Here is a 10,709-nt window from a genome sequence, read left to right as displayed (position 1 = left end):
CGGGGTCATTGCAGGCTGTAGGCTTTCTTGAGGAGGTGGGTTTTCAGGTTCCGTCTGAAGGATCCAAATGTGGTTGATAGTCAGAATTTTTGGGGCAAAGAATTCCAGAGAATAGGGGCTATTCGGGAGAAGTCTTGGAGGCGGTTGGGTGAGGAGCGAATAAGTGTGGAGGAGAGAAGGAGATCTTGGGAGGACCGGAGATTACGTGAGGGAAGGTATCGGGACATACATATAGTGCATTTTTTTATATATACATACATATATACATACATACATATACATATACATACATATACATATAGTGCATATATAATGTAGGAGCCAATACTACACTGGTACATGATGTCTCTGAGGTGAATGTGCCCTATCATCTGTAATGTGAGGTGATAACCCAGTATTATACTCCCTTAAACTGCAGACATGCTTTCTCCTGTTCATCCTGTGCATGAAAGAGGGAGAGAGACAGATTTCCTGTTCTATATAAGCCCCACCCTCCTCACAGTAAGTCACCAGGCACAGACATACTGTGCTTCTTAGGGTATGTGCACACTTTGCGGTTTCTGCTGCGTTTCCTCAGCGTTTTTGGCTCTGCAGAAACGCAGCAGATTCTGCTGCGTTGTACAGTACCTTTATTTCCTATGGAAATAAAAAAAAGCTGTGCACATGCTGCGTTTTTTTCCGCGCGGTTTTCAAAACGCAGCATGTCAATTGTTTGGTGCAGAAACGCTGCAGTTTTACACCTCATCCTTATGAGGTGTAAAACCGCAGGGCAAAACCGCAGAAAAAACGCAGATAAACCGCAGAAAAACCGCAGCACTTTGTCCTGCGGATTTCCTGCAGTTTTCTCTACAAAATCCGCAAAGACAAAAACCTATGTGTGCACATACCCTTACTCTGAAAGCAACATCACTTTTGCTTAAAATCTATACCACTATACCAAAAAAACTGCAGGAGTAAAGGTCCACCCATCCCCAAGTCATGTCCTCTTCCACCTATGGCTCAAGTGGTTTCTTGTATGGAGCTTGATTCACACGTCCTTTGCAAAGATTAATCTGCCCAATTCCAACTTTGCTGAAGCATTGCCAGATCTTCAACGATCCTCCACCAAATTTCACAGTGGGTGCAAGACACTGTGCCTTGTACACCTCTACAGGTCTCCGTATAACCATTAGAAGACCAGGTGTTGGGCAAAGCTGAAAATTAGACTCATCAGAGAAGATTACCTTACTCCAGTCCTCTATGGTCCAATCCTTATGGTCTTTGGCAAACTTCAGCCTGGCTCTCCTTTGCTTCTCATTGATGAAAGGCTTTTTTCTAGCTTTACATGACTTGAGCCCTGCCTCTAGGAGACTGTTATAAACTGTTCTTGCCGTGCACTTCACCCCAGCTGCCTTTTGGCATTTCTTTTGTAGCTCACTTGATGTCATCCTACGGTTGCTCAGTGACATTCTAATAAGATGACGGTCATCCCAGTCAGTGGAGAGTCGTTTTCACCCTCTGCTGGTCTGTAGCTTTGTTGTCCCCAATGCCTGCTGCTTGACCTTTTTGTAATGGACCGCCGTCTTAAAAATTTTAAGGATGGAGACAACATGACGCTCACTCACTGTATCCCTCTGCTAGTAAAGCCAAAATTGAGCCCTTCTTTTCCTCACTCAAGACTTTTATTTTCAACTCCTTTGGCATGGTAAAAGTTATTTTTTCATTCCTATTACTTTTGGGATATTACTAGCACTTGTTTTGCCATCCAGCTTGTCCTATTGCAAGAGGATTGTGATCACCACAGCAGGGATTTTTATACTTTCCTTCATTAAATAAGATTTGGTTCAGGTGATCACCTAATCGGAAGCACATTAAGTAGAATGAGGTGTACTCTGGTTGGAATTCAACTGACACAGGAATGGAATGGCTGTCAGACCTGTAGAGAAGCTGATTTTAAAAACTGTGCAGTGGTTTCTTAATTTTTGTCAGAGCTGTATCTGTATGTTTTGAAGAATATTTTGTTTTAAAACGATGTGTCAATGACAGAGATCTGCTGTATGTAAAAGCTCATGTTAAAATCGAACTGCATACGGATTGCATACGCATGCTATATGGATGTTCCGTTTAAAAATCGCACAGAAATCGCATGACACTCGCATGGCACTCGTCCGTCTTTTTGTCCCGGAAATCGGACCGTTTCTTTTCTCGCATATAGGTATGAGCCCTTAGATAGATGCTTAATAATTTAGTTTCCGCCTATCATTTACCCTTTCCCACCAAATCTGAATTTTCAAAAAGAGAACCTGTCTGAAGATTCAGTCTGCCCAAACTGTGGCAGCACGAATCGCAACCTGACTGCACGATTGCAGCCAGATAGATTTTTCTCCAAAATAGTCTTGTGTTTCAGAGAAAATAAACTTTAAAGATTGATTTTCCCAGTGCTGCTGGAGGTGAATTACAGGTCTGTCCCAATGTGCACATACGAGACATGACAGTCATCTGCAAGTTTTTTTTTTTTGATACTGAAGTGACATACTAAATTAGTGATTACATGCAAACTGTGTGTGCATTCTTTACCTGCAGATTTTCCACATCAAATGCAAGTCTATGACAAAAATCTGCACAGAAAACTCAGGGTACATTTTTATCACTAGAATGTTGTTTTAGCCCCAATTTTTTTTAATTTTATAAGGAATAATAGGAAAAGATGGATCTCAGAGTTTGTTGTGCAATTTCTCCTGAATGCGTCAATACCCTAAATGTAATCGGAAAATAATTTTTAGGCACAATTCAAAGCCCATGAGAGAAGGAACACCATATAATAATGCAAACTGTTATGGTTTCAGGTGCCACGACCCACTGGAAGAGGAGCAAGAACAGCAGAACCCCACAATAAGTGACACCATTTTACAAACTACACCTCACAATGAATTCATCTAAGTGTGCAATGATCACATTGACACCAAGGGCAGTGAAGAAAAACTAATTTTTACCACAAAAATATTGTTTTAGCCCCAGATTTTGCATTACCACACAAGAAGTGGGTAATAATGGCACCTAAAATTTGTCCCACAATATCTAGCTGGAGACAGCCAGCATCCCCCAGTCTCAGATTGGATGGCCAAGCTGTCAATCAAAATGCCAACAGCTCAGCACACCCCTGCATCAGACTTGACAACTCAGCCGTCAATGAAAGTACTGACAGCTTCAGTAGGCCCATGTACCAGACTGGACTGCTAATCTATCAATAACTGCATCCCAGCCACACTGAGGGGTGGAATCGTGACTGTACTCCCTTTTTTAAGGGGGTCCACCAGACCCCCAGGATCCCAGGAAATTTTTGATGGAAGGTTCTGACTAACCACACGGCATTCACATCTCCAGCTGGGACCCAAGATCTCTCATCTGTTCTGTATCCCCTCCAGTGGATAAGGTATTGGAGGGTCTTTTGGACCCTACAAGAATCCACACCCCTCTGAACCTCTTACTCTAAGACATCATCAACTGAAACTGAAGGAGGCGGGGATGAGGGAGACACTGCCAAAAGCCAAACTTCTTTAGGGAGTTATGAAACACGCTAGGGATATGAAGGGATGGAGGAAGCTTTAATCTGAATGCCACTGATTGACCACCTCTGGGATCTCATATGGACCAATAAACATTGGGCCCAACTTCGCTGACGGCACTTTAAGATTAATGTTTAATGGATGACAACCAGACTTTATCCCCAATCTTAAAAACAGGACCCACCAAATGTCTTCTATTGGCCTTCCATTTTTGGTGAATCTGAGCGGTCCCAATATTCTCTTTGAACCTCCCTCCATACATCACCAAATTTCCGCAAGGCAACCTCCACCCCAAGACATTCAAAACTAATCCTAGAAAAGTCACCAAAATGGGGATGAAAGCCATAATTCTTGAAAAACTGTGACATTCCATTAGACTGATTTAGTCGACTGTTAAAGGCAAACTCAGCGAGAGATAAAAACGAAGACCAGTCCTCTTGCTGAGCCACCAAAAAGCACCTTTAAAATTTGTCCCAAAGATTGATTTGTCTTCTCAGCCTTACTGTTCATTTCAGGGTGGTAAGCAGATGAAAATGACAAGTCAATTTCAAGTTTAAAAAAGGTCTCCAGAATTTATAGACAAATTGTATTCCCATATCAGACACAATGTTAAGAGGGATCCCATTTAACTGTTTAATAGGAGAAATAAACAACGTGTAGTGTGTCTCTGAATTAAATAATCCTGAAAAAGGAAAAAAAAAAATAGCTTGATTGCTGAATCAGTCAATTACCACCCGGACAGCGGTTTTCCCATCAGACAGAGGCAATTTCGTGATGAAATCCACGGACAAATGAGTCCATGGTCTTTTTGGAATTGGCAATGGAGCCAATTGCCAGGTAGATCAGCCAGCTATGAATGATTTTAGCAGACTTCACAAGCGGATACAAAATCTTTACTATTATTATGCATAGACAGCCACAAAAAAGTCAAGCAATGGCTGTTCTGATGCTGCACTAACCCCAGGAAGACCACTCAATATGGAATCATGAAATTCCTGTAACACATGCAATCTTAGGTACACAGGCACAACTATTTTGGACCCTGGAGTAGTAGAAGGAGCTAATGACTTCATTTTACAGATCTACTCTTCTTATTTTGAGGTTACCATAGAAACCACAATGCCCTGAGGAGTAATAGAGGATGGAGGCTCTGAAGGAGAAACTGAATCGAGACTACGAGATAATGCACCTGCTTTCAAATTTTTAGACCCCTGTCTGAGTGTAATAGAAAAATTAAACCTAGAGAAAAGTGAGAACTATCTGACCTTTCTAGGAGTTGACCATTTAGCTGATACATTGCAAGTTAGATACTTGTGATCAGTGATCACAGTAACTGGATGAACCATCCCCTCCAAAAATGCCTCCATTGCTCAAAGGCCAATTTGACAGCAAATAACTCACGACATCATAATTTCTTTCTGCAGACAAAAATTTTTTTTGAAAAAAAAGCACATGGACACTGGTTGGTCAGAGTTTTTGGGCCTCTCCTCCGACCTACAAATCATCCACCTCCACAATCAACGGTTCTTAGAGATCGGATTGCACTAGAATAGGACCAGACATAAAATTCTCTTTTAATTTTTCAAAAGCCCTGATAGCAACCGGCATCAAAACCTTGAGACTCCGTCCCTTACTTGTAATTCAGTAAGACGTTTAGCCATCTGAGAAAAACCCTTGATAAATTTCCCGGAAAATGCTGCAAAGCCTTAAGATCACGAGGATGAACACAATCAATTATAACCTGCATCTTCCCTTTTTTCATCTTAAACCCTTCTGCTGACAAGATGAACTCCAAGAATGAAATTTCCTGAACAGAGAAAACACATTTCTCGAATTTGGCAAAGAAAGAGCTGTCCTTCAACCATTGTAGTATAAAACAGACATACAGTATTCTTGGTAAGAGTCCAAATCGAGTGAGAAAATTAGAATATCATCCAGGAAAATAACACCATATCTTCCAATGCAATAAGAGAAAATATAATTCATAACATTTTGAAACACAGCAGGTACATTGGATAACCCAAATTTAATGACAAGATTTCCAAATACAGTAGTACAGTAGACACAACGTTAAAAACAATGTTTTCCACTTATTACCCTTCTGTACGCATATCAAATTCTAAGCCCCTCTAAGAAGTCCTTCAGGTACCACGGCAGACATTTCCGCGGAGCAAATTTTTACAGTTTTTAGACAATTCTTGCAACAATTGGGGCTCAATTTAGCAATCTCCTTCTGACAATAATCAATAACAGGACTGAATCTCAACAATGAAAACCCCAGTACCAATCCAGAAGGTAAATTATCCAAAAGAAAACAGGAGATGGATTCAGATTGCAGTGCTCCCACGTGGAGCGTGAAATACACCATTACCCTTTTGATCAAATTCTGGTCTAACAGTGTCATGTCAAGGGCGAAGATTTGAATTAAACGTTTTAAACTAACCGACCCAGTCCTAACTTCAGAACCAGTGCCAAATCAATAAAGTTAGCAGCAGACCCACAGTAAATGAATGTTAATGTTGATAACACCTGGTTTTTAAAGGATAATGCCATATTTATCAGGAAGAGAAGGGTACCTGGGAGTCAAAAATTCTCCTGATGGTTTGCTAGCCTGAGGACGAGTTGGGTAGTCCTTGAGAAAATGTTCAGAGACCACATTACAGAGAGAGTCCAAGATCTTGTCTATGTATTTTCTCCACAACATAAAGACTGGCAACTCTAACCTCCAATGGCTCCACCTCCAGTAAATGGATCTGTTCTGGGGAAATATAATGGGCAGCTTACTGTTTCCCACGTCTCTCATGGATTCTGTTATCCATTCATATGGCCAGGGTCATGTCTTCAGCCAGATACCAAGTGGTATCATGAAATACCAGAGCATCCTTAAGAGTTTTGGAAATTCCTTTGTGGAACTGACACCTGAGAACTGCATCGTTCCACAGAACTTCAGTGGACCACTACAGGAACTCAATACAGTAGTCCAAAACTGTGCAATCCCCCGTGCCAAGTTCATGAGCCTCAGCCTCAGCGTCCTGCATCCTGTCGGGTTCATCATAGATCAGCCCTAAACTGTCAAAAAGGCATCAACAGATCAACAGAAGACCATTCTGGGGTTTTTGGGGATAAGGAAAATGTCTAGGTCTGTGGACCCCCTCACAGTAAAAACATGATTATTCACACCCGCTGGAATTCATCTTCTGATGAATGGGGATGCAGGGTAAAAAATAACCTACAGCTTTCCCTGAATGCCATAAACAAGTCTTTTGAAAATTTATCAGGAAGGGCCATTACAGGTTTAGGAGAGACCAACTGTACATCGGAGGGTACTGACGTCACAACCACCACCAGCAGTGGTGTCATGTCCGCCATGTCTGTCATGTCTGCCATGTCTGTTTTGTCTCAAGAACTCCTGGAGCTATGTGCATGCACATATCTTGTCTGCTTTCCTGCTTGTTCCCTGGAGCAGTGTGCACACTCACCTCATGTCTGCTGAGCTGCAAGATGCCTGCGTTTCTGCTTTGCCTTCTGCAATCATCTCGTCATGTCTGAAACCTTGATCATGTGACGTTTCCTAAGATCCAGCACTGCCTGGTTCTGCAATCATCTCGTCATGTCTGAAACTCTGATCATGTGACCTTTCCTAGGATCCTGCACTGTCTGGTTCTGCAATCATCTCGTCATGTCTAGAATCCCTGATCATGTGTCCTTCCTAGGATCCTGCACTGTCTTGTTCGGTGATCATCTCGTCATGTCTGAAACCCTGATCATGTGACTGCGCTCTGTGATCCTGGAGCATCTGAACTAGGAAGTTCTACCCTGGTCCTGACCTGGAAGAGGAGGTGCTATGCCCTATATCAGACCTCCCCTTCCTATGCTCAGGGCCTGAATATTGTGTTGTGTCCCTGCATGGCTGCTTGGTCTGTGGGGCGCTCCCTCTATTCTGTGCCCTTGCACCTAGCTCTGTAGTGCGTCTCTGCACACGCTCCGTGCTCGTATTCCGTCTTTTGTCTCGTGCCTTGTCTAGTGTTTGTCCTTCGTGCCATGTTTTGTCTTTGCCTTGCTTTGCCTTGCAGTCCTTGTTTGCTCTGATTCTGTTCCGTGTTTCTTTCCATGTTTCCTGTCTCGCTTTGCTTTGTGGCTTCAGGTATCCCTCTCTGTACCCTGTCCCTGACGTGTCTCCCTACACGTGCAGGCCTCAGTCTCTGTACCTTGTCCATGACGTGTCTCCCTACACGTGCAGGCCTATTCTCTGTTCCCTGTCCCTGACGTGTCTCCTTACACGTGCAGGCCCCCGTTTCTGTACCCTCTCCCTGGCGTGTCTCTACACGTGCAGGCCTCCCCTCTGAACCTCTCCCTGGTGTGTCTCTACACGTGCTGGCCTCCGCTCTGAACCTCTCCCTGACGTGTCTCTACACGTGCAGGCCTCGCTCTGTACCCTGTCTAGTCCCAAGGTTCTCCCTTGGCCCGGCCCTGGGCTTCGACCTACGCTCCGCTGCTAGACTGTCCCTCTCCCTGGCGTGTCTCTACACGTGCAGGCCTCCGCTCTGAACCTCTCCCTGGCGTGTCTCTACACGTGCAGGCCTCTGCTCTGAACCTCTCCCTGGCATGTCTCTACACGTGCAGGCCTCGCTCTGTACCCTGTCTAGTCCCAAGGCCCTGCCTTGGCCCGGCTTTGGGCTTCGGCCTACGCTCCGCTGCTAGACTGTCCCTGTCCCTGGCATGCTCTCTGAATGCGCAGGCCTCTGCCTCGTTCTTTGTCTTTTCCCTGATGTTTCGTGCGCTCTTGCACTTTTCATACTAGGCTTTGCCGTGCGGTATCGCATGCGTCTCTGTCCTGTACCTTTGCCTAGCCCTGCCTTGTGGCTCCGTGCCTCCGTGGACGTGCCTGGTCGCCTGTGCCTGCCTGGTGTGCCTCAGCTATGCCGCCTCTAGCCATGCTCGCCTGTGTGCCTCAGCCATGCCCCCATCCAGTGCTAAAGTGATTCCCTGCTGTGTGGCCCCGCAGCGGTGTCGCCTCTAGTCGTGCCCCCCTGCAACTGCCATCGTCGGTACCACCTGCAAGTGCCCCCGCCGTGGTCTCCGTGCTCTCTTGCATGCACGCTGGTTCTCGCACTGTGCCTTTTCGTGCTACTCTTGCACAAAGTCTTTTGCCTCTTTTGCTCTGCTCTTAACCCTAGTTTGCCTGCCGGATTTCGTAACCTGCCGACCGCTGCCAGAGGTCCGGACCTAGATGACTGCGGCCTGATGTCTGGAGCTGATGCCCGTAGCCAGATACTTGGACCCTGTCAGTCGATGCCAGTACCTCGGTTTCCGATGCCATTGTACCTGTCCCTGGTGTGCCCTCGCATGCGCAGGCCACCGTCCTTGTGTCTCTCCCTGGCGTGCCCTCGCACGCGCAGGCCACAGTCCTTGTGTCTCTCCCTGGCATTCCCCTTGGCATGCGCAGGCCTCGTCCTGTGAACCCAAACCTGGCGTGTCCGTTGATATGCATCATGTCGTTAACGCTGTGTTGTTTACTTGCATGGAACCCTGGCTAACTTTCGGATGTCCTGATCCTGATGATTGCCTACAGAGCCTCAGAACCTGATGTCCCGGTTGATCTTCGCTTGCTGTCCGGAGTCTGATGTCATCGTGCCTCCGCCTACCATCTGCACTTACCATGCTTGGACCTTGGCGTGCCCTTGTATGCACCTTGCTATGTTGTCCCTGTTCTGGTTATGTTTGTACCTGATGTTATCCCTGAAGCCTTCCTTAAATGTAGTTTCTTTGAACTAACGTCTCGTCTCGCCTTGTCTTGTTTCCCTGAGCCGGCCGTCTGGTCCAGCTGCCATGGTGGCTCACCCCCTTGGTCTTGCCCCTGACACTCCCTGTATAGGGGGTGGTTCTCACTAGGTTAGCTCGCCCTAGGTGGATGGCTGCCACGGCCCAGAGGGGCAATTCATTCAAAGAAGAAACGACTTAGCGTAAGCTGACGCTCGTCACAGAATACTCAGGCCATGGACTCCGCTAGTACCTCAGCTACTCGTCTGAAGAAGAACCTGATCTGGTCTATGTCTCCTGAACTCACTTAAAAATGGCGGTACCCCGGCCACTCTTCTGGTGTAAATCAGACCCGGCCCTTGACCTCTGAACTCATTTGGAAATGATGGCAGCCAGAGTAAGAAGACTTGCTTGTCTACCCGCAGTCCTCCCCACTGGATCCCCATGTCTCGTCCGCGGCTCCTGTGTCTTGACCGGTGCAGGTGTCCATTTCAGATGTCGGATCAACATTGTTGGAGTGGTTTGTACTAAACTCTGGTTTCTGCTGAAGAATTTTTTCTTTTCTTCTTTCCAGCCCCGGTAAGAGAGGGCTTGAGGAGGGGGGTACTGTCATGTCTGCCATGTCTGTCATGTCTGTTTTGTCTCAAGAACTCCTGGAGCGATGTGCATGCGCATATCTTGTCTGATATCGTGCTTGTTCCCTAGAGCAGTGTGCACACTCACCTCATGTCCGCTGAGCTGCAAGATGCCTGCGTTTCTGCTTTGCCTTCTGTGATCTTCTAGTCATGTCTGAAACCTTGATCATGTGATGTTTCCTAAGATCCAGCACTGCCTGGTTCTGCAATCATCTCGTCATGTCTGAAACTCTGATCATGTGACCTTTCCTAGGATCCTGCACTGTCTGGTTCTGCAATCATCTCGTCATGTCTAGAATCCCTGATCATGTGTCCTTCCTAGGATCCTGCACTGTCTTGTTCGGTGATCATCTCGTCATGTCTGAAACACTGATCATGTGACTGCGCTCTGTGATCCTGGAGCATCTGAACTAGGAAGTTCTACCCTGGTCCTGGCCCGGAAGAGGAGGTGCTATGCTCTATATCAGACCACCCCTTCCTATGCTCAGGGCCTGAGTATTGTGTTGTGTCCCTGCATGGCTGCTTGGTCTGTGGGGCGCTCCCTCTATTCTGTGCCCTTGCACCTAGCTCTGTAGTGCGTCTCTGCACACGCTCCGTGCTCGTATTCTGTCTTTTGTCTCGTGCCTTGTCTAGTGTTTGTCCTTCGTGCCATGTTTTGTCATTGCCTTGCTTTGCCTTGTAGTCCTTGTTTGCTCTGATTCTGTTCCGTGTTTCTTTCCATGTTTCCTGTCTCGCTTTGCTTTGTGGCTTCAGGTATCCCTCTCTGTAT

Source organism: Dendrobates tinctorius, unplaced genomic scaffold (genome assembly GCF_039654945.1).
Source record: "Dendrobates tinctorius isolate UK_male_01 unplaced genomic scaffold, ASM3965494v1 ptg000161l, whole genome shotgun sequence".
Lineage (NCBI taxonomy): Eukaryota > Metazoa > Chordata > Amphibia > Anura > Dendrobatidae > Dendrobates > Dendrobates tinctorius.
Note: the sequence above shows the minus strand (reverse complement) of the source record.